General features: G+C 42.6%; 1 long non-coding RNA gene across 6 annotated transcripts in view; it reads right to left on the bottom strand.

Moving 5' to 3' along the window:
• LOC128756847 (uncharacterized) overlaps positions 1 to 22,109 on the bottom strand; it is a 110,594-nt gene extending 88,485 nt beyond the window's left edge. For 3 of the 6 annotated variants that reach the window (XR_008414320.1, XR_008414317.1, XR_008414316.1), the window contains exons 1-6: positions 22,057 to 22,109; positions 20,863 to 20,925; positions 20,446 to 20,499; positions 20,267 to 20,353; positions 16,689 to 16,801; positions 11,000 to 11,079 (exon numbers count right to left, since the gene is read on the bottom strand). This is a non-coding gene — a long non-coding RNA (uncharacterized LOC128756847). Of the gene's footprint in view, positions 1 to 10,999; positions 11,080 to 16,688; positions 16,802 to 20,266; positions 20,354 to 20,445; positions 20,500 to 20,862; positions 20,926 to 21,891; positions 22,028 to 22,056 lie in introns of those variants that run through there. The other 3 variants (XR_008414319.1, XR_008414315.1, XR_008414318.1) reach the window with 2 other exon arrangements.
• Between the last annotated feature and the right edge of the window lie 2,850 nt (positions 22,110 to 24,959).

The raw sequence follows: 24,959 nt of genomic DNA, 5'->3' as shown, positions 1-24,959 counted from the left end.
CGACAAACATGCATGGGGTCTCAAATTTTGATGGGCTTTTATGATGTCTTCCTCAAACCAGGGCAAGGACTTAAAATACTACAGTTACTTCTATGAATAGCATTAAAAGAAAAAACCTTGCGTTTCTTTTTAAGTGTTTTTTATTTTTTTGTGTGTCTAACTAAGATAGTGTCTTGGTGACCCGCGATCCTTCACTCTGGAGCTAAACTAATGATCACTTTTGTCAATGTGCACGACTTTTTCAGGAGGATCACATGACAGCTTTGAGCTCTTGGATCTTTTTGGTTTAAAGTTTTTTTTTTTTTTAAATCAGTGTGTGGCTACAGGAGGTCTCAGTCGAGAGTGGAGGTGAGACCAGAGCGGCCCCACCTGCAAGCACTTGTGCAGGGGTCAGAGGTCGATGCCATTGGCCTTGAGTGACAACATCTATGTGTAAACAATAACATGGCAGGTAATGAGAGAGACGTTGTTCGCAGGAAAAGGAAAATGAAGCTTTTCCGTCTCGTATTACCGCAACGATACAAGTGTGTGAACTGTGAAGGAGTCATGACACACACGACAATGGCTGGATCAAGTTTTAAGCTGTATTCAGGATGTGTATAATGCTATCAAAAAATAAATGCTGCTTCTTTTAACTGCAAATTTGTCATAATAAAAGTCATAAAAAGTAAAAAAAGAAAAGTCATAATATAGCTCAGAAAAATCAAGCAAAAGCTACTGTTTTTATCTGTCTGCTGTGTAAGGCGCCCTTGAGCAAGGCACTGATCAACCAAAGGAGACAAAAACTTTGCTCCAGCTGGGCTCTGACAACCATGTATTTGTTTAAGTGCCTGATAATCGTCGTGCATCTGAAATCGACACAAAAGAATCTGGGGATATACTTGTCAACCGTAACATTATGACCACCCGTATAATTGTCTACAGGCAACGAGTGCTGCGGTTAGAGCAGTCAAAGAGGGTGTGTGGAATAGTCAAAGCATAGGTTAAATTACAAGTATTTTTTTATATTACAAGTATAAAACTATAAAAGGATATAGAACTTAAGGTCAAAATAATAACATTATCAGAGTGCTCCACAGAAACCATTATTTATTCATAACTATACAAACCACCACAATCATTTACACAAGGCAAGGTGGCCAAAGTGTTTTGACAGCAACTGGGATGGAGAGGGATTCGAACCGCCAACCTTTCCGCTATTGGACAACCCACACAGCCAACTGAGCCACCGGGTCTCCAACATGAGAACACCATCTACGAAACCTGTTGGTCAAATCCTCTCTATTGTAAATAATACAAATAATATTGTTTTCATTTTCCACTTGTGATTAATTTTTCATTACATCCGTCCAGTGTGATAAATTTGTGTTATGATGCGGAGAAGCTCATGTAGTGTTTGATGCACTGCAGTCTTGGGTCCTACCGTAATGACACTCAGCCCCAGTTCTGTTTTGTCATCTTGTAGATCTCAAACTGTCAAGGAGGTACGACATTGGTGAATGTGAGGATCGGATCACGTCAGTGGCAACAAGCCAACAACAAGGGGGTCAATAAAGTCGGTGGCACGTGTAATTGGAGGAATTCTAGGCAGCAAGGTTGGAGGCAGGATGGAAGCCAAACTACACATTGGCAAAAAAAAAAAACAAATAAGCTAAAATTATATTCAGAGAAAGCTGTATTATTCAAGGAAAAACATATATAATTGATCAAAAATATCAAATGTTAGTGGTGCTCTGTGACAGATCTGTGAAATAGAAGGACATGAGTAAATCAGAGGGACATGTGGGAGGACAAAGTTAGACAAGACAGATGGTTTGGACATGTGGAAAGGAGAGAGAGTGTTGGACCAAGAATACTGGGGTTGAAGAAGAGGACGTGCCATGGCAAGCCCAGATGAGAAATGCTGAAAGATAAGATTTATACTTTCCAACAAATAATAATAAGAAGAAAAAGACAAAGGAACAATGAAATATCAACTAAGAAATGCGGCACACAAAGGCACCATGCCCTGAGGGTTCAGCAGTGGCCTTGAGCAGGTGATGAAACCGCCGCCACTTGACCTGGCAGCAGACAAAGAGTTGAGGAGGATTCCAGTCCAGGCTTTGTTTTCATCTCCATTTCACTTTAACCTCGGTGTTGGCCAATTGTTTTACACAATATTAGGAAGCCTTTCATATCTGGACAGGCATCTGTGCTGACAGTTTATCATGAGAGCTGAAATGAAACCACAGTGACGGGAAAGCATCAGTCAAGGAAGGTGACTGAGGCAGACCCAGAGAACGTCTGTTTTAATTCACAAGACCCAAAACAGTAAATCTAATCCAGTGGATAGATCATTCTTTTCATTATATCCTTCTGTAAAACTGATGATTGTTATTACGACAACTTCTGTTATTAAGTCAACGCTCACCGAAGTGCGTTTGCACTGAAAAGGCTGCGGTGCCTTCAAGCCAAAATGATGGGCGACTCTGTGACCCATTTAGAACATGAGCCGATATTCAACCAAGGTCAGTGAGCCGACTCGGCAAGTATTGTGTCTATTCAGCGTTCGCTGCTCACAACATACACGGGGGTGGGGGGGTTCACGCTTTTCAAGTCTCTGCTTATCTTAGCATGCCATACATTCTCTCCATACTGGGGTGAACCAATGTTTGTATGCATGGAAATGTTTACGCGTGTGCATGCTGCGACCTGAGCACAATCGCTAATGTGCCATGCCGATTCAACTCCTCAAAATTCCAAACACTTGTATCGCCCACGAGCCAAAACATGGGGACGGTTTCAGGTTTTGTCCGTTTGAAAGATGAGACTCCTTGCTTTCCACCGCACACATCAATCAAGAGAAAACACGCATGCATAAACACACACACACACACCGTGCTCTGTTGAGAGTTTGTTGAATCTTCCACAGAAGTGAGCGCGCCATCTCAGACACTTCAGCTTTAATGTCTTATCAGTCCTCCACCTACTCCATAAACAAGTGAGACTTCCTGTTTTTCTCCAAAACTTTCCACGGTCATGGAAGAATGAGATGTCAGGTATAGTAAATTATATAACACTGTTCAGAGCAGTTGTTTATTAGACTGCATTTCAGGTCCTCACCCCAGATTATGAAGCAGCTTGGAAAGCTCCACCATCCACACAGTCTACAGTCAGCAGGGGTCTTGACAAGATGTTGTAATGCTTTGCTTTGGCGGGAAATACTACAGTACATGTCTTCGAATACAATTCTGATGGGTCTGGTTGGAAAGGTTTTCCCAGGTTGAAGGTCCAAACCTCATATTGCTTTAGACAATCTGAGGAAGCGCTGCTTAAGGTTACCGCTTTTTATTAGAGCTACGGTCGCACGATATAGGAGACGCAACAGATTTACGCAGGCTTCCAGAAGAGTAAAAAAAGTACTGGTTCGTCCTCATACTCATTTCGTAAAGACGTCACAAAGTCACACATCTTCTACAAGTCCCAAACAGGGCTGCCAAAAGAAATCTACTGAGCAAACAAACAGTAGTTGGATTTTCCAAATTGGTCATCCATTAAACAGTTAAGAGAACTTTTCACTGGCAGTACGTTGACTATGGATATTATGGCATGATGTGTGCCATTGCCTGTAAAGCATTATATCACAGAATAGATGTGGCGGGCTGACTGACCTCAACATGCCTGTTCAAGTGGCTATAAAACAACACAGATCATGGTATTTCTTGTCTGATCAAGTAGCGAATGATCCTTAATCCAGGCATGTCAGACTTAAAGATCGACTGGCTATTCCCTGCCTAGTAAACACTTGTAAATGGCCAACATGACAGGTCTATTATAACTGTGTAGTATACTTGTGCAGTTGGGGAAAACAAAATATACACTTCAGCTTCCATACTGCACTGTAACAAGGCCAACCTTTTATTAAATAAATGTTTAAATGACACTTCGATTTCTGACTAAAAGGTACACATAACCTTACTATGAAGCAGAAACCTACCACTTTTAAAACCATCAGGAAAAATGAGCAGAGAACACATCTAAGGATGCCTCTCTGGAGCGGTTCTCTCAGCATGTCCAACTGGGAGGAGGCCCTGGGGCAGACCCAGGGACTTTGGTGAAACACCGCCTCTTGATTTGTCTCAGCATTCCACCAAAAATGCTGGAGGAGAGAGAAATCTTTCTGGATGGATGGTTGAAAGTAGGGCAGTATAACACAGCAGTGCAACATGACACAACCATAGGTCATTGCAGTATCAACACCCGTGAAGAAGAAGAAGAAAAAGACACTAAACAAAAGCACCCTGTCAATGAAAAATGCTTTAAATAGAAACATCACTCATCTACAACCCTTGTTCTGCATTTAGAAACAATTGCTTCTTAAATAGCGCTAGCAGATTAGATCTCCAAGACACATACTTCCGAACCAATTTCCCTCATTTCAGGCACTTCAAAGTCATAAAAATAGTGCATTTAACTAAAATAAATCTGGCGAAATAATGTCCCCAGGCGTCCTTCGCTTTGGGGCGACATTAGCGTCTGGCTTTGTTTCTGAGAGCCATTTTTTATTGCAGTAGTTGATTGTTCTCCCAGTCAAAACAACACACACTCCTGCCAGCGTGGACGGGCATTGTAATAACAAACAATCCTCATTTTCTGCCGCCGAGGTTCATACAATCTAAAGGGTCAGGCGCTGCAAAAGACGGCAGCCAGTGTGGGTGCAAGTATCTGCCTGCAGAGCGCTCGCTGGCAATAACAGGAACACAGACTTGCTCCTGTAGCGCCGAAGATAAGAGCTGCGCTGAATGAGCACCCGAGGCTGTGAGAGCGGCCTCATAAAATGTTCCAGGAATTAATAAAGCGGTGATATTTAACGACGCGCAACCGCGTTCTTGCTTGGATTCGGAAAAGACAATCGCATAAATATTTACCACACAACCGCAATGTTAGCGCTGGCTAATTCATATCTCTTCTTCAGTCATTAAAAATGATGCAATGGAAACTGAAAATAAACTCCTGGAATGTCGCTCTCTATAGATCTCGTTCGTGGAGACGCCCCCTTATCTCACAAACTATTTTTCATTCTCAATGCACAGGTGAAATAGTTTCCATCTCTTTGTCTGCAGCAACCCACACATCAGTTCAATGAAGCTTGGAATTAATAAAACTATAAATCAAATCGTTTTTTTAATGTCTACCTGCAACCCAGCTCTCTGCTTCATGTTCACAGATCTCGAAATATTACAGCGCAGAGATGTTCACATCGCAGCCTCATGGAAACATCTGTGTGCAGTACTGCTTGCATGCTTCCCTCCTTCCATATATTCCTCATGTAGTTTTCAAACACATGAGTTTGGGATGCTTCACTGTGTTTTCCGTCCAACGTTTTTAAGTAACTTCTGAGATGTACCTCTAGTGACCGGGGCCATGATGCGAACAGACTTTCCCAAAATTATGTGAATATGTGATAAACGTTTAGGTGAAGTGATTATATGGTTATTATGGTACATAATTTAAAACAGTAATGGTATGATAAATCACTCAAATGGGCATTGAGGGTCAGCAAGTCAGCACTCGTACACCCAAATTACATTTTACAGTTCCATCCGTTTACAACTGAGCTTTAGGCTTTTATTTATTTAAGGCTTTTATTTACCACCTCACTGCCAAAACAAACAACTTGCTGGATCATTTACTTCTGATGTGTCGTATTAGATGTCTACTCCTCATAAATACAAACACTTCGACTGAAGACACAATTGAAGATCCCTTCTGCGTGTTTTGAACTAAATTCCAAAACACGTCAAGTGCCCTGGTGCTGGACCCTGACTGTAAAAATATTATGGGAATACGAAGCGGTATTTCAAAAACAAACTCTGTTATCACCTTTTATCATCAGAGTAGAGCACAGGCCCGAGGAAAAGGTCTTCCTCTGCTTTATGTAATCCTAATAAAAATATATTTCTGCTATAAAACCTATTTGAGGCGTGGCACGAATCAGATGTTTTGTTGATGGCACAATGCAGGCTGGTATGTTGCTCCTGCACTAAATATGGATCCACCTTTGTGTGATAATGAAAATAAAAGCTCCTCCTCCTCCAAGATACTTGTCATAAACAGTGCAGTGCTGCGCGCTGACATGCATCTGCAGAGTTTGTTATCATTATACACTTAAATTAATAATTACAAAAAGAGATTGAGGCACGAAAGCCAGCTCATGATGTGGGATTACACAAGTGCATCAAAGCCAAAGAAGGTAACTCGTGACTTTGACATAAACACCAATTTAGACACAATTTAGTTTGTAATGTCATCATTTTGTTGTTAAAGCCTTAGTGGTGAAATCGTATGTTTAGCCCCACAATTGTGCACGTTCAAGACAGATGAATTGGAGGGCGTAACAGAAAGACACCATGCAGAGAGTTTCTACTTGGTTTGAAATATGCATTCATTTGCCATCATTTTGCCAGATGGACCAAAGGTTGAACAACAAGAACCAAAATGATCTCTTAGCCACACAATCCCACCAATTGTGTTGATCAAATTGGCATTTGCTTTCTGGGATAATTTCAAGTGTGGTCGTCCAAGTGAAGTGGCTACATTTAGATTTTTACACATTTGGATTAGGAAAGTTGCCATTTCTCACCCTAACACTCAGTTTTTCCCGTTCCCGTATAAGTGCACCAATACTCCTCAGACCGAGGGCACTGGCCGTTCACCACTTGAAATGATCCCTCCAGACCGAGGTCTAGAGCTGACTTAAGACGAAGTGGGAATATGAAGTGTGGATGGATTTCCAGGATACCAAAGTACTTTATTTAAAAACAATGTTGGATAGGACAACAGGGACATTTTAGTTGCGCGGACTACTCTTACGTTTGTTTACTTTCTCTCGTATCACACGTTAGCAAACCAAATGAATGTACAACAGTATGTTTTTATTTCTTCTTAACAAACAACAGTGGGCTAGCGTCCAGGCTAATGTTAGCATCATCATACCTCTAACACATCTATCAACGCAACATAGCGGCGAAGAACTTGATTCACCAAACCAAGTGAGATTATCTGCGCCAATGCAAGAGGTTGCAAAAACGTTGGAGCTGGCATTTCCAAGACATCTCCAACACTGGATATGCAGGAAACACAACACAGCACGGCAGCCAATGACACGTTGTCTTTACGCGTGACGTCATGAAGTGTTGCTTCACTTCGTGGTCGGAGGGCACTTCATAGTGGAGGGCGCTCAGAACCAAGTGCTAGCGTTAAGTGCCAGTTTTAGGGTGAGACATGGGACACAGCCTTCGCCACCAAGACTCCATGTAGGAAACGCTGATTCTTTTCTCACAAGATCTTTAATCACTGAATCATAATTGAGACAAATATTCTCTCCTCCAACGCGTGATATTGTTAAGCGTTGTCTCTGGTATTGCAACACGAAACGTACGTGTCGGTGTCACACGTTCGCAGTGTCTGATGATATTCACTCGGTGTAATTAGGAGAAGGCGGTTACACCCAGGTGTTGTCAGTCAGCGTGTGACTCCTTTTGCTTTTGACAAATTAAAAATGGAGACGTGATGAATGGAAAGACACAAGGACCAACAGCATGCTTATAGCATAAATTAGTAGCACGATCTGTTCGCCGCAGACAGCTACATGGAATCAACCTTTCGTGACATGATATAACAACATAAGTGTGCGACGAGTGCTTCGCCTGAAATCCCACGAAAGTCCTGTTTTAATCCCGACTAAGGCAGCCATTCACATGTCTAAGCATTTAGCCTTTGTGAATTACGGATGCCCCGAGGTCTTTGGCACGGGTGCAAGAGTACATTCTCACCACGCCCCACGAGGAGTTCCCAAAGTGAACAAAAAAATGTGTGAAATAACAGCAAGAGGGTTCCATATTAACAGGTCTTCAAACATCTGCCTCCTCAATAATGTTGACCGACTTAAACCCTGACTCTTAAACAACAATGACCATGTGAGGTTGACTCCCCTCAGGGTTCTGATGTAGGTTATGTCGTTCTCGCACTCTGTCAGTTCAACCTGAACAACACACGACTAAATTAAGGAGCAAACCGGGTCATTACAACAGACAGACGCTCGAGGTATTGATTGACATTCTGCGGTTTGGGAGACTTTGATCTGACTGCTACCGAATTTCTTATCCGGACTGAAGTTGCACGAGAAATATGTTGCTATGGGCAAATGCTTCTCACAACAAAACACTCCCTCTCTAATTGTTAAGCTAAGTCACTGATCGTTTCAACTTTGATTCATTCTTGTCACGCTTAGACACAAGGAGGAAACAACAACTTACTTGTCAAACTCCGACAAAAAATTAGTTTGTTTAACTTAAATACACTGAAGTGTTGGCGGGAAACACCTTCACAGCGGTTTACTGATCGAAAAAAGCCAGAGTGCCATGTCTTCACTGGGAAAATGGACTGAAGAAAAGCGCAGATGTATATCCCCCCAGCTTAAGTCTGGTCACTGGTCACCAAGAATAAAGATTCATGCGGAAAAAGGAAAGAGGCGGAGACTGCAACACACTTGGTCATTGACTTCACTGATCAGATATGTATGTATGTGGTTAAGTTAATATCACATCCTCACGTTGACGTCTTCATGCGACAAGTTAACAAGTTAATTCCTGCTGATATATCATCTCCACAAATTCCGTCCACCTGAGTTCATCCCATTAACCTTCAAATAATATGAAAATGCTGCAAAAAAAAAGGCAGAACGGGTTCTCATTTTGACTTTAGAAACGTGTGGCAGTATTTTGGCAGCGGTTCCTTGAACAGCACCGCAGGGGAGGCGATGAACTGATTAGATTGTGGCATCCCATAATGATTAACTATGTTCTGTAATGAAGTTATAACGAAAGCTTTTGATTATATGAAATAATTAGCTGAACTGTCATCGTAAGTAACACGTCTGTGTAGCAACCAACCTCTTTTTCCACATAGTGACACTGTGTTTACCTCCAGTAAGTAGGTGACACAGATAGTGGAGAAGTTTCTGAACCACCAGTTAAAGAAAAGCTTTTACAACAGTATTGCGCTTCAATAAGGGGGTCAATGATGAAACGTGGGTCAGGAAAAGCATCCAAAAAGTCCAGATTTTTTTTTTAATTATAACCTGAGAAGCGTCAGACAAATCAGAGAAACCAGATGGATGCAATAGATTTTTCCTGCGTTTACCGCAATGTCTTGACTAAAAGTCTCAACTTTTTTCTTGCAGTCTGCCTATACAATGATGCGGCTAATATATGGATTTTAAAGGCTAAAGAGTGTCATGCTGCCAAAATACTGAGCCTCGTCACATCAAACTAATGAAATCACACACATTTTATTGACCTCATAGTGTTCAAAATGTGCCGTTTTCACCCACGTGTCTTGCTGCTTTTCCTCTCCAATTCTCCAGGGAATCGGCTCTGTTGGGCAAACTTCGGACACATGGGCGAAAACAGCGCATATTGACAGCTTTAATGTCAATAAAAGATGAATCGAGTTCATGATTCAAGGTCAGAACACTGCCCAGTTTGTTTCATGAGTCAGTCTCCATGCTGGATTCGGTTTTATAAAACTAGTTTAGAAATGACCCTCATGTATTTTTAAGCCGGGCGCACCATTGACCTGATCTACGGTGCAGACAGCACCACTGCACTCGCGGCCTATAGACCAGTGCGGCTTATGTACAAACAAGATCTGTTTTCCTTCTTAAATTCAGTGGGCTCATATTCCTATGTGCTGCTCCGAAATTAACGGAATATTTTCTCAATATTATGTGGGGGTAAAAATGTGTGTGTGTGACGGAGAGGGGGACTTCGCACATGAAAGTCAAGTGAAGTGCAGTGAGAGTGCTCTTACTCTACTACAGGTGATCACTGTCACTATGAAGAAGTTTTTTTTTTAATTTTTAGTTTTCTGCTTCAAACCTATTTAGGTACCATTACAGGGTGAGCAGGATCTTCCTGGGACTTTCCCAGCATAGGGGGCGTTTTCAGCTGTTTTTGTGACCATGTTGAGTAGTGTGAGTCGCTACATCAGTGCGCCCTCACCATCAGTCGAGCACTTTTTAAGGGAAACCATTAAGGATCACCAAAATGTACAATGTGATCAGTCACATAAAGTTCAATCTGTGACATTTCTTCCAAGATTCCAAAATAGGAAACATGAAAACATGTGCCTTGTGTAATGAGTCAAAGGTGGAGAATGATAATTTATGTCTTTGGACGACAGACACAGAGAAGAGAGTTAAATGGAGCCTCTAAGAACTGTACTCATACTTCCTGTCAAAGAAGCGACAATTTGAGTGGCCTGAATAAAAGAACATTTTAAGTTTCGACACCCTGACATACTGTCCATGATCACTCAAATATTTCAGTCAAAATTAAGTAGTAAAGCATGAGGAGACTCACATGATGGTGGTGTCAGAGATCCTGGATCGAATAAAATCAATACTTGAAATGCTAAAAAAAATGCTATCTAATGATATAGATAAAGTAAACGTGTGTCAATAACTTTGGGAGAAAATCACAGGGTGGAAAGGACCTGCTTGGCAGCGGTCCTTTGATAAGTAACTCTTTTTTTTATGAAAAATAATTACCCCTGGTTTTCTGCCAAGAAGTCGCACAAAGCATCTTTTTTTCTGCAGAAAACCACACAGCATCTCTCTAAGACGTACTCACTGTTGTGACTCTGCACACATATTATTAAATTGTGCGTTTGTTTTGAGCATAATACAGCGGTGAGAGCTTCCTGCTGCTTCTGTGCCGCACAATAGACTGAAATTCCTTGCCAAAGTGGGAGGCGAATCAAAAATAACAGTTGCGCATAACAGGTAATTACACCATAAAATAGATCTACCTGCCTCGCCAGAGTCAATATGGGAAATTTGCGTGTGAACGCCGTGGCTGTAAGGTGTGTTATGGCCATCCACCAACAGCTCTACTTTGAATTCTAGATGACTTACTAATCAGTAGTGATCTCCACACACATCCGCTGCGACACGTACCTCTGGGGTTTCTGATTGGATCAAGGTGGTCTGCAAAGTCTGTTCCCATCTCTCCATAGACACACACTTACTCACGTTACCTGCACACAAGCATATCAAATACTAATAACATCGCGTGCTGGCCTCCTCTCCTTCCTGACTCTCGCGCCATGACATCAGACTATTTAACGTGTTTGCGGTGTTCGAGGAGGACCGGCGGTAAGTGGGACTGACAGCCGCTGACATTAAGCAGCATTCCATTTAGCAGTAAGAAGAGCCCAACATATTTAACTGAAGCTTGACTGCAGGGGGTGGAGGGTTACGGGACGGTCTCAGCAGTTTAATCGTCCATAATAGGAGTTCTGAGTTCACAGCTCAGCAAATGACAGGATCTGTCACTTTGTCTGCTGCAACATGCCAATGTCCACAACTTTGGAACAGAATTTCCAATCACTTCACGGCTGATGGGACGGCTGTCATCGTTTCACCTGCAACACGCGAAACAATACGGACGTGGCAATTATATCTTCTGTAAGTGACAGGCCGAAATATTGGGAGGTTTTATAATAGATAAGGAATCTGTCACACTTAAATATCCAGGAGAGGCGCAAAGTAGAATACTTGGCCCCGCTGCCAAGCTAGTGGAGGTCACCTGAGGAGTTCTGGCATCCAACTGAGAGGAGGTCCCACGCAAGACCCAGGACACTTTGGAATGTCTAGGATGGGAGAGGGGAGTTTCTCTCAGAGAGCTGGAAGAGGTTCCTGGGGAGAAGGATGTCAAGGAGTGAAAACTGCTGCCCCACGACCACAGATAATGGAAGGATAGATAGACAGAGAGGGCATCAGATGGAATGATAATATTTGAAATAAAAAGAATAGACTCTTTCTTGTGTCTTTGGGGGAAAGCCAAGATATCCCTTTTCCTAACACTCTGACTGAGGAATTTGATGTCTCTCTCTAGTCCTGGGTTTGCCCTCCATTTCTCTACAGCAGTGATTCTTAACCATAGGGCCGGGACCTTGGTTGGCCAGCGAGCGCCTCCTAGAGTTCCGCTAGAACTTTGTTGCTTTTCATCTTTGGGCCATGAGGGCCACAAGACACTCAGTTCTAATACATTAGCCACATATGGTGGCAGTAGTGAGTCACCGAATTGACTTGACAGCTGCAAATCGGTGACAGTGAACAACTATGGAGAAGTTAAAAGAAAAAATGATCAAGAAAGTGAGGCCACCGCCCCAATAGTAAAACCTGTTCATGAAAGCACCTGTTGAAGCTGTTTTGAAAATGAATTAGAAAAATTTTTGGCTATACTTTTATTTACACTTTCCTTAAATCTTCTTTTGCATTTAAATAAAATATATTGGTTTCATTTTATGATATTTAGACTTTTTTTTAAATATTGACTTTATTGTTTATTGTATTCAGTTTTTCCAATTTTCTCAACAGTTTGCTTCAAGTGTATTTTTTTCTTTTTCTCTTTAGTAAATTTGATGAATATGCACCAGGTTCTGCTGCTGGCTGGACTTTTCGATGACACATGGTTTCATGTCATTTCACAAGGTTTTGGTTTGTTTATGTGTAAGTAGATAAAATATGGTTATTGATCACAAATCAAATCAAGAGTAATGAATCAGATCAGTTCTTTTCATGGGACCGCAGGTCCATTTGTTCTGGGAAAGGTGGGGCCCAAGATCAAAGAGGTTAAGACCCCCTGCTCTAGAGGACGTGTCTGGAAAATAAATGGTATCTGTGACAAGTGTTATGGTATTAAATGGTATTAACAACAAGTGTGTAGTTCAGTTAAATGTAAAGCATGTAAATTCAATTTAGAGGCACTACTACCTGCTGCACTTCAATATGGGAGCGGTGGATGCAACAGGTTTGGGGGGACATTTTCAGGTGATATTTGACAAGTGATGAGACAAGGCATCTCGGGCAACTCTTCCACAGTAGAATAAGGGCTACAATTCCACCTCTCTAATCTGCAAAACTGTAGTTGGGCTCACAGGAGATTGAACAACTTTTTAAACCATGACTTGGGGGGGGTAGAAATCAGATGGAAATCAGCGATTACTCGGGTTCGAGTAGCACAGCAAGTGTCCCTGGAGCGCATGAACCTTCCAGCACCATTTTAATTTAGCTACTTCCACCAGGGGGCGTGGCATACAGTAAGATACGCCAGACATTTTCTCCGGTCAGAATGCACCGCATTGGTAATCTTTACCAAACAGGAAAACTATTATACTAATATTGTATTTACTTTGGACAGTGTGGTGTGTCATTGATTGATCCCATGATCCTTACTGGGTTCCATGAACACCCTGGTTTTTGCATCTGGCTCAAAGAGAGTGCACGAGCACGGCATCACTGCAGTGTAGAACATAGTTCTCCAACGCAGTGACACACAAACATTCAACACTGACAATGACTGCCTCAGGGATTCATCATCAACAGTTTTCCCACAGCTCTAAATGTAGCAAGAGACTACTCGCCCGTCATCACGCACATTACAACATTAAAGCAATGTTGAGTTTGTGTTTGCCCTCGGTTGTATAGGGGAGTGAGCAACAGCACACCTAAAAAATGAAAAACAATATCTCAATAACGCCGGCAACAAAACAAACGTTGTCCTCTGATACGACTAATACTCATGTGCATCCAAGCATGACAAGATAAGGGAAACAGCCACTCCAAACGCTAGAGTCACAAGCGCCCTCATACTTCAGCCAGTCAATATTGGTGCCGGTGCGGCAGTTACATAAAAAGATAACAATGACTCAAAGGAAACAATTCAAGGAAATATTTGGGACAATTCCTGCCATGTCTTGTCATTGCAGTTATAAATGATTGGTAAAACTAAACAACATTCCTTTTGCTAATGGGGGAAGAATTTGTGTCAGACGCTTTGTTTACTGGCACCAGCAGGAGCGTCAAGCTTCGCTGGAGACGCGGCAGTATCACCTTCCTGCTGCATGATGTCATGGACCACCACCTTGGTCTGCTATCTCTCTTGTTGAAGTGGGAGCACAAAGTCACCACATCAAGGTCTGACGGTTTTCAACATGATGAATTAGTCAGCGATCCACAGAAACTCGGCTTCCATCTCTCACCTTTTGCCTGTCTCAGCTTGGAGTCACAATGAGGAGGCTCAGACACCTGGGGCCACCAACCACCCTGAGAAGATTTGAGTTAAAACTGTTCATCTCAATTCCATCCTGTTCCAGAGTCAACTGTGTTTTGCTTTGTTATTACGGTAATTTCGGGAACAAGAGAATAACACGTTCTCTGATATCAAGGCACAAAGGAAGGAAGTGTTAACATTGTAGTTGCCAGATCATTAAAATAGCGAACATATTTTCACTGATTTAAAAGGCTTCCAGTCAGGTTCCCGCTTGGGACTGTGGACCCTGGAGGGGGACGCACAGCAGAGCAGGAAGCAGAATTGAATGCATCCCTCTAGGGTTGATGTATACAAGCGGGAGCCTGCTTATTTTCCGTCTCGCTTCATCTGACAATGGATGAAAGTTTGGTCACGAAATTCCTCGATGGACGCTCGCGAGTAAACAACAGGCTGGCAACAACACATGAGGTTATGAAACGGAATAAAAGCACGGTCACCTACAATTTTCACATCGCAACTAAAGAGGAACAATGGGATTTTATTCACTAGTAATTACATTCATTTGCTCTTTCACCGCCTCATCAGATGACAGCTCTGAGACTCTTGTTGAATAAAGCAGATTCAAAGTGATGCGCTAGTAAAGCTAAAGCAAACTATTCAGTGATGGTCTCTACGCTATGTTGAGCTGCCCCCAGAATCAACACAGTCAGGAGAGATCAAGTAAGAACTTGCTGCCAAACTTAAAATCACCACAGAGATAACACAACAACAAAAACAAAAGTTTCCTCGTACATTTGTAATAGCAAAACCAACTCAGCTACAGTTTAACCTCACATGTGTCCTGTTGGGAATGTCACTGAATCCACAGAAGCCTGACCAACAATAAGGCGAAGACAGACACCATATCAAGAGGCAGCGCCATGGACAGTTACCAACAACATTCATCCGTGGAGAAACCCTGCACACCAATCTCTCTGTGTCTCCCCAGGATGTCCTCCCCTGGACATTGTTTAACTGTCAAGCCGGCAACACTGTCCATAATCTGTCTTGAGAAAGATTGCGGGTCCTTCATTCCATCTCATTCATGACACCAGTCAACATTTCATCAGTTTGAGTTTTCTTTTCTCACATAAATCCAGCGATTCGAACTGCAAATTAGATGTCTTGAAGGCATCTGGGGCAAGATGAAGACTAAGATGAACTAACTAGAATCAGCAACAGATTCTCACTCAGAAGGCGTCACATACTGACGGATGTCAAAAGGACTTTCCTTTCCAAATGGTGTAGGCAGTGCCTGACCAGACTGGTCAGTGGGTTAAAAAAAAAAAAAGAATGATCGGGGAAAGTGTAAACACTTAGGCAAAAAGATCATGAGCTTATCTCACAGTGCCAAAAATGTGCCACAGAAATGGTGGTACGCTCATGGTCATGGTTATAGCTACTGCATATAACAAGTAACATCACAAAGAAAAATTACTGTAACATCAACATGTCGGCAACAACAAGAGAATAAGAGAATGCCAACCCCAGCACTCATCATAAATCCATCTGTGGTTTTGAACGTCACCAATTCCGCAGCAGGGAAAACATTTGACTCAAACAGAAAAGCCTAATGTGTCAACGTTACTGACTTCCACATCAACATAAGGGAAAAAGATCCACTTGACAACCGTGATGCCTTAGGGGTGAGGATGTGTTGGACTTATCATGAAAAGCAGAGTAAAAGTAGAGGGGAGAGCTCCTGCCCCTTCAGTGTAAGGATTTTATTTAAAAGGTTCCACAAGCAACCACACAAAGAACATATTGTTCAACATCATGTCACGTTTCCTGATTATCAAAACGTCAGATGTATGTTAAGAGGTAGTCGCTATGTTAAAACCAATATATAGACTCTCTCTGTCCTAGAAACTACAATTACATTTGCACCTGTGACAGGTGTCAGCTGCTGCACTGCACCTCCAGGTGGATTTTTAAATGAAATGAAAACCCGTCAGTCATGAGGTGCTTGATGGCAACAAGGACCATCCTATAGGGCTCTAGTTCAAGTAAAGCAACACTGCTACTTAAATCAGAGAAATGGTATCATGGCACACCTTTATTGGGAAGCTAGGGACAGCGCAGCTAAAATAGATACCAGCATTGTTGTATTAGGAACGCCCCGATAACACCCCTTGTTTTGACCTGTCCCTCACACAGATGATTTCAAATGGGTTGCCAGCTGACCTTTGCGTGATTTCCATTCCAACTCCGTCACTCATGGCTGCACGGTGGCCCTGGCATGACAAGCTAGAGTGCCAAGGGACGTCTGTGTTTTCCCAAACAGCCATGGCAACGCGGCAGAAGGTTGCCTGAGCTGCATGGTCAGGAAGCACCGCGCTGACAACAGGATGTGCCCTGGCTCCGCCGTCCACGGTCAAAGAATTCCAGGAAGTTATTGTACGTAGTGGAATGGGCTCAGGAATGCAAGATGTCTGCCTTTTTTTTTTTATAAAGGACTGAGTCATGTCACATGTCAGCAGCGCACAGGGGAGGGGGGGCAAGCCTTTGAAGATAACCCGGTTTGATACTGCACTGTTTGTGGTCGCTTACCTCTACATTCCTCAGTGACGGCAGCAATGTTTTTTGGAGTGAAAACCGCCATCATCATCACTTTTCCTCCCCAAGTTTGGTCACGGCAGCTCGGAGGCGGGACGATAAGCCACCTGCGAAGACAGACGACACACCCGTTGACCTTCATGAACTATACTACTGACATGAGTCTCATTAGGTCTCATTGGGTTTCACTTTTTAATGACTTTGATGACACATACGCGGGGAATCATTATTCAAATATATTGATTTATTTTGTCTCTTTATGCTCTGACAGATCGGGTCACATCCAAGTGAGCACACCTTCACATCAGCCAAAATTACGTTCCCACTATCTTTGCACTCTCACCCTTGGCAACATAGAAGAGAACACTCTCTCAAATTGCAACCAAAGCCGTTTGGTGTGCGTGGTGTAGCTCTTCCGAAGCAGGGGAGCTGCCAGGGTCAGAGGTCAACCCCAGAGGCCGCGCTCTAACAACACAGAAATTGTCTCTGAATCCCAAACTACTAAGATAAACTGCTGCTGCAGGAGCGGTGAGAGTATTCCAGTTTAAAGGCGTTCTGTCTAAAACACAGCTACAGTTAGGCGGTGCATTACAATCGGGGACAGAGGACTGAGCTTCATCATCTGCCACTGACTCAGAGTACAGCGCCTCTTTTCAACAGCAGCATGAAGCGATTTTTTTTTGGTAAGTCTTAACAAAGAGATTGGATCACACTCAAAACAGTCACATGTGCGCCATCAGACTGTGCCAAATAGTAATGCTGCAACAAGTAGTCGATGCAGTCAAATTAGTCGGCTGCATGCGTCAACAAGTCGTGGTGTCATCGCTCTCTTTTCTGTGCATGAGCAAGTCAGCACAGTCCACAGTAGATGGAAAAAGGTCTTGGGCTCCTGCACCATCCTGACCTAGAGTACAGGAACACTTCACGAAGGACACATCAAAGACTAAAGATCCAACATTTTCCAGACTTTCAAAGCACATTCTCAGCAATTCAAATGTTAAGATGCAAAAAAACATCTAACACTTTATGTATTCTCTTCTTAATCCTAACTGTTTACAACACTACAATCAAATGTCACGTGAGAGTCGTACCAAATCGACACAATTTGAGAAAGCAGGTGGGAAGTATAGTAATGTGAGTTTCCTCCTCCTCCAAACTAGTGTCCTCTGTAGCATCAAAAATATTGGTAATAACTGACACACGTATGGTCAGACGCCCCAATAACTAGCTTGCGTGCATCAAACTAGTCCTGTTCACAGATTTCTTCCAACTGCAATACTGCAGAGTTTTTGTAGAAGAAAAAAAAGTCACCAGTGTGTCACGCTAACTTCCGGATAATTAATGCCGCGACATGCCTCCCAACACCGTCTGGCCGGCTTTCATTGGAGTAATGGTGTGAGACGTGTCAACTTAATGGGGGGTGAGTGGACGGATGTCAGCTCAGATGTTTGCTCGGTGCTGAAAGCTCTAATCTGTGTGTGTCTGTTGCTGCGTGCCTGAAGGCGCAGGGAACAGCACATCATCCAAAGCTGATGTTCCCTTCAATGGACGGGGTTAACAGGTTTGACCTGAGCATCCTCATGGATGACGGCCCAACACTGACAGGCTCAGCGGCGACACAGGAAGTGAGAAGTCGAGGGACACACAACCACGACTCACACACGCCTGGCATTCTTTTTAAAAATGTATTTCCTAAAACATGCTAAATCATTTACACCTCGGTGAAAGGAGAAAACTTCGAGTTCACTTCACCCACTCTAAACCGCTGAAAAAGAAATAATAAACATTAAAAAATCCTACTTTTTCAACCAGTGTTCGACCAGACTTTTATGGACACGTGCTAAACTACTTTTAAACTCTAATTATTTTATAGCCACATTAGCCCTCAGGCCTATATTTATTCACTGGCTAAGATTCTTTCAGTCTACTTTCAGGTGCACCCAGTGGCCCCTGAGGTTTCCAGCATTCTGGTCATTAACATTCCAGTCATTCCAGTTAATGATATTCAAAGACGAAGTCATCAGACAGGTATGAATAACAAGGACGCGCAGTGTTGACGAACGCTCCACTGACGGCAGTCGAGCCAGCTGCCAAGTCGGGTTAATGGAAACGCCAGCAAAAACAGCAAAGGAATTGGTTCCGTGAGCTAACAGCGCCACTCAGTGGCAAGAATCGGACTTGCAAAAAGCAGTCTAATGGCTGGGAAGCTCAACTACAGGTAAATTCAGATTTTTAAATGACCAAATCTGAAAATATCTGAAATGAATTTTGTGATTTAATACGAACGCAATGCAACACAAATCACTAGAATAATATTGCTCATTATATGAACATACATACATTTATTTAACTATGGATTTGAGAAATCCTATATTGGAAAATTTAGAGTCACATCACTGCAGTCATCACTGCACTGACACGGTGTCCACTTTGGAATTTACCACTTTTTAAGACAATCTCGGGCTGAACGCATCACAGAATAGAGAAACCAGCTGGTTGCCCCAAGACAAAGCGTCAATCTTCAAGGGACTTAAGAACCAGAATAGCACCAACAGGGTCTTAAACATTATTCACGGGTCACAGTGTACATAAAAATGCATTATAATGGTTGTATAACTCATGGCATGATTGAATAGCAGGGCCGTGTCCTGTGCAGTTTTCTACACCCACTGTGATGTAAGCATGAGCAAGCACCGAACGCGAGTTATATTTAATAATATAATTGAACATTCTGGGCGGCGATGGCCTCACAGAGAATCATACAATACACGATTGACTTCACAGCAACACAACAAGGATAATGGGAACTCGTTGGACAACTCTACTGCCACCTCCAGTTGGTTGGAGTACAGAACATAAATGCAGATTGGATGATTAACACTCAGTTACAGTTTAAACAAAGGCAGACAAAGGAATTGAAAGAAAAAAAAAATTCTTCATGGTTCTGTTCCGATCAGCACCCCCTCTGAGGCCATGGTACTCGACCGGAATAAGGTGGTTTGCTCTCTCCGGGTCGGTGGAGAGTATCTCAGGGTCTTGTTCTCGAGTGAGAGAAATGGGGAGCATGAGATTGATAGACGGGTTGGTGCAGCGGCAGCAGTGACGCAGTCGCTCTATCGGACCGTCGTGGTGAAGAGGGAGCTGAGTCACAAGAGGAAGCTCTCGATTTACCGATCGATCCACGTTCCCACCCTCACCTATGGTCACGAGCTTTGGGTCATGACCGAAAGGATGAGATCGCGGATACAAGCGGCTGAGATGAGTTTCCTCCGCAGGGTGGCTGGGCGCACCCTTAGAGATAGGGTGAGGAGTTTGGTCGTCCGGGAGGAGCTCGGGGTGGAGCCGCTGCTCCTCCACATCGAGAGGAACCAGCTGAGGTAGCTCGGGCATCTGATCCGGATGCCCCCTGGACACCTCCTGGGGAGGTTTTCCGGGCATGTCCTACCGGGAGGAGACCCCAGGGAAGACCCAGGACTCGCTGGAGAGATTATGACTCCAGTCTGGCCTGGGAATGCCTCGGGATCCCCTGGGAAGAGCTGGAGGTTTGTGCGGATCGGGAAGTTTGGGCTTACTTGCTCCGAATGATGCCTCCGCAACCCGACCCCGGATAAGCGGCAGAAGAAGGTGAAGGTGAGGTGAAGGTGTTCTGTTCCAGCTCTCTATAAAAGACAATGCAAGTTGCACATTGTGTAAGTTCTGTACGACAAATATAAATGACTATGCATGGGATAAAAAAAACTTAAATATTCACCTCCAAAATCATCCTCTTTCAATCCCCCTGGAACTTCATTCCAGCCTGAACATCCTAAAAATGAATTTAAAAAATCTATTTTCGTTACTCGCCTGGCAATAAATCGAGACGAACCAACCACCTCATTCAAACCACCACCACTTCATCTCCACCTCACATGCCAAACCATGAATATAGAAGTTCACCTAACCCGCCACTAGAGGGGAGTCACAGGTAGTAAATGAAGCTCCACTATGCCAGCACAAGATTTATTTACAAACCTGCTCCACAAATACATGAAGAAATAAATGACCAAAACGCAACATTAAATTATTTCACTGAAATTAAATTTGGATTCCGGTTAATATTCAGATGCTTTGTAATAGCTTTTGCCAGAAGCGTTTTAGCTTTTATCTGCAACATCTCCAGGGTCCTTACTTAGTGGATGACAAAACCGGATTTCACTTCACCGTGTCACCGACGTCCGCTTCGTCATGACCTCTGGAGAGAGATTAGAGAGTCAGACAGACAGATGTGCTATCAGGTGAATCTGTCGGCCGCAGCCAGTCTGTGCCCTCTTTCTTCATCCTCAGCCATTATTCTCCCTGCCTCATTGCTGTGTCCTCCTTTCACACCCACTCAGCGTTCCTCTGTCCTGGTTTCCTCCAGTTTTGGATGTAGCATACTTTTTGGTTCCTCCACATTTTAGGCTTCGATGCCCCTTTTCTTTCTCGCGTGGTGGCTTTTGTTTCCACCCATCATCCACAGTGTCAACAGGGTGAACACAACTACCCAGGAACTGAAGTGAAGACACGACTCTACTGAGACTATTCTACTTAACTCATCCCTCCTTTTTGAAGTCTCTCTCAAAAAGAAAAGGTCAGGGTTGCAGGTGGAAATTTGAAAAAAGAAAAAAAAGGAAAAACATAAATGCAGAGCTTTAAGTTCTGCATTTACACACTTCGAAATTCTCAGTTTTAACAAGCCTTCATGGTTAACAAGTTCAACTAAAATAGGGCCAAAAGGGGTCAATCACTTTCATTTGATAAAATGAAAGACAAAATCGTAACCATAAAAGGAAAGACAAAATTGTGTTCTGTTTTAATATGTCAATTGTCAGCCAAAATTATCTTAACACCGTGTCGCATACAACACAGTTCATCAGCTAGTGACATAGTTTTCCATCAAAACATGTCAAAGTAGGTCAAGAAAAGAGAAATGTTCTTCCTAAAGCTAGTGTCATCAAAGGCCTTCTCTGTAGCTAACATATATATCAGTCCATATTTGACACCATTTTTCGTCTGAACTGGAAAATTATTAAGTGGTGGTTGTACATTAAAGTCGAAAACTATGCAAACGTGACTAGTGTGACTGATTTCAGGGTCACTGTGGAAACAAGAGGACTCTAACAAACAAACAAACAAACAAGCAGGACATTGGGAGGAAAATTGAGCGTAAAGAACTGACATGAACAGTAGCTCCGTCACACAGCTTGAATGTGAACACGAAGCACGACGGTCACTATTGAACCGTTTTGTCATCGACAACCTCGACACCGACAGTCTTTGCTCATTTAAATAAACAAAAACACGGAGATACATCAAATAACATGGCGACTAGTTTATAACTTACCAAATCGAATATGTTTTCCCGAGTTTGATTGTCGCTCCTGGAATGACGTCAACACCGCTAGCCAACAGGTAGCATTCAAAACTTTATTAACAAATCCAGTTGACAAACAGCGCTGTCGAATGTTCAACAAAGCAGTGCGACACTACAATGTAATGTTTAGTGAATTAAGATAAAAATGTATAATTATTACATATATTTAAATATTACTGTATGTTGTGGATTGAATACGCATTGTATTATTTACAGTTTATCCACCTTACTGTCTCATTTTTTAATATTTGGTTGACATTATTATCCATATTATTTCAATAGAACGTTCGACTACAAACATATTTTTTGACCCCTGTAATTGAGAATTGCTTCAATTTAATTAAGCTTTAGAACTGAGGTTTAAAACTGCATCACAGTTCTGGGTTTAAAAAAAAAAAAAGAAAGTTGTTTTCAGTCTGTCTTTTAAAATAACTTCCAAGATTTAATACCCGCTGATACATCATTGGTTTCAGATTTGATACAGCCAAACAGGAAAAGTGAGATGACAACAAGTGTTTGTGTGAGAACCACGGAGGACAACAACACGTCTTTCATGGGTTTCCGGGTCAGCTGTGCAGGAGAGTCCCGCAGCTGTCGGAGGAGAACAGCAGAGGAATAGAGAGGCTGTCTGCACCAGCTTTGCATCTTGGGAAGACATGATGCTCACCACTGCAATGTGCTTCAGAAATGACTAGAAAAACACACAAAATTCTCAAACACACTACTGTCATGATCAAATCAGATTTCAGTGAGTGCATGAATTCAACCCTTCTGGAGACTAATTCAAGCTGTATATGATGTTTATTATAATACATGTACTCTGTCAGCCAACAGTACCAGCAGGAGCGTGTGAGTGGAAGAAGGCGATCTCCCTGATACAGCTGACTCTCACTGCAGAGAAACAACGGAGGGATTGTCCCAGAGGAGGATTGTCTCTGTCAGTTTGGCCGACTGATGATTTATTGAGCCTAATTCAGATCTGAGCATCAGAATCGAAAGTCACTGAGCTGCTCCTGTAGAGCAGGACTGAAGCAGGTTACCAGGAACTACTGCGGGTAGATTTCATATCCAAAATAAAGGACATTATGATGGAGTTTTACCATCTGATCAAATACTGAGAACATTTAATGTAAAATAAAAAAAAGTCTGCTGTTAAACATAGGTTATCTGCGCACACAAAGTGCTGGTAAACAAAATAATAGGATATTGTTTCAGGTATCAATAGCACAAATCGAGCTATACTTGGACGTAATCTCGACCTGGTGACTGAACTTTCCCTTCTTCTGTGAAGGATGGAAAGAGCCGAGACTCTGGGTCGACTAATCCCAGATTCCCTCTGCTCTACCAAGTTAATCGGCAGGTATCTCCTCCTCCCAAAATAAATCCACCCACAGAGGAAGGCAACACATAACAAGTGATAGCAACATACAGATGATTTGTAGAGTTTGAATACTACTGTTAGTGTTTCTGCTGCTGCTGCTGCTGCTGCTGCTGACATTTTGATAAATTTGAATTTGAAATTTTTGACTCTGTTACTGTCAGCCATTGCAGAATAGAAGCTGCGTCTGTGAATACTTCAGACATTTGTCATCCACTGTTCTTACTAGTAGCACTAGTATAACAACATCAAATATGTGTCACAAATCCTTTTTTTTTTTTTTTACTACTATGACAATGAACTATATGAGCACTGTAACTGATACCAGCATTAGCACTATTACTGATATTGCAGTTAATACTACAAAAAGTTCTCGCAGAAATTAGTACGATCACTTCTTTTTCCAGTACTATTCCCATCCCTGTTTTCATATTAACCACTTTACTGCTGCTACTACCACTTCTAGTACAATTGTCATCTGTCAAACATGTACTGTACATACTGTAATAAAATATTATGTGTTATATGTTACTACAAAGACTAGTGCTATATCCATTTCTCTATTTTGAACTCCACTACTGCTGAGTACCTTTACCATCAAATTCAACAAATACTGCGTACATTTCAACAAATATTACCTTTACGCTCACCTCTACTACTTCAGTACTTTTATATACTGCGGTGCTGTGTGTTGTATGTCAACTTAAGCTGCTAAATAATGGCGATAAAATGATCAAAACAGAGCTGTCGGTGCTCTAATGTGTTTATTGTTTTCATTCCTGTCATCCTTCCATGGGATTAATCTGATCCTCTCTTGCAGCGTACAGCTCAACGGCTCCACGACCTACTATGCTTATGAAGTTGCATAACAAACCTGGCCGTCCTCCACGTGAGCAGCGTTTTCACGCCGGCCTGCTTTAATCTGTTCAGGTGGCTTCCATCGAATCACCACTGTGAGGTGATTTTCAGCAGAGCCGAGCGAGACCCTCACATCTGTCCGTCAAGCGTGAGGAGATTCTGTGGCTGAACATCGGCCGCTTGTTTCCATGGTTTATTGGAGTGGGTCTATGATGAAGATGTATGGACCCCTTCATGCGAAGCAAATCAGATAGAAATGTATTGCAGGATGCAGCCTCCAGTCCCAGCTCCGTGGGGGAAGAGGTGTGGAGCACCATGGGCAGGTGGTGCAGCTGGTCCATTACTTCACTGCGACCAAACTGGCCTGTGCTGCTCATGTTTGTGCTATGTTACACGTCTTTCTTCCAGAAGTGGAATCCAAATGGATGTGATTTTGGCCTGTGATCTTGAGGTCACTGAAGTACTGTCACCTCAATGATGGCTCAGCGCACAGTATTACATTACAGCTGAAGTTTATTCGTGGAGGAGATCTAAAAAAAAAAAAGTGGATTTCATTTTGAGTCTATTGATAATGAAGCACGTGTTTCATCTTCTGGTGGTGTGAGAACCTCATCAGTGTGAGACTGTAATGATGATG

This window comes from Synchiropus splendidus, chromosome 4 (genome assembly GCF_027744825.2).
Source record: "Synchiropus splendidus isolate RoL2022-P1 chromosome 4, RoL_Sspl_1.0, whole genome shotgun sequence".
NCBI lineage: Eukaryota > Metazoa > Chordata > Actinopteri > Syngnathiformes > Callionymidae > Synchiropus > Synchiropus splendidus.
The sequence above is the reverse complement of the archived record's forward strand: the minus strand, read 5'-3'. Positions and strand labels throughout refer to the sequence as shown.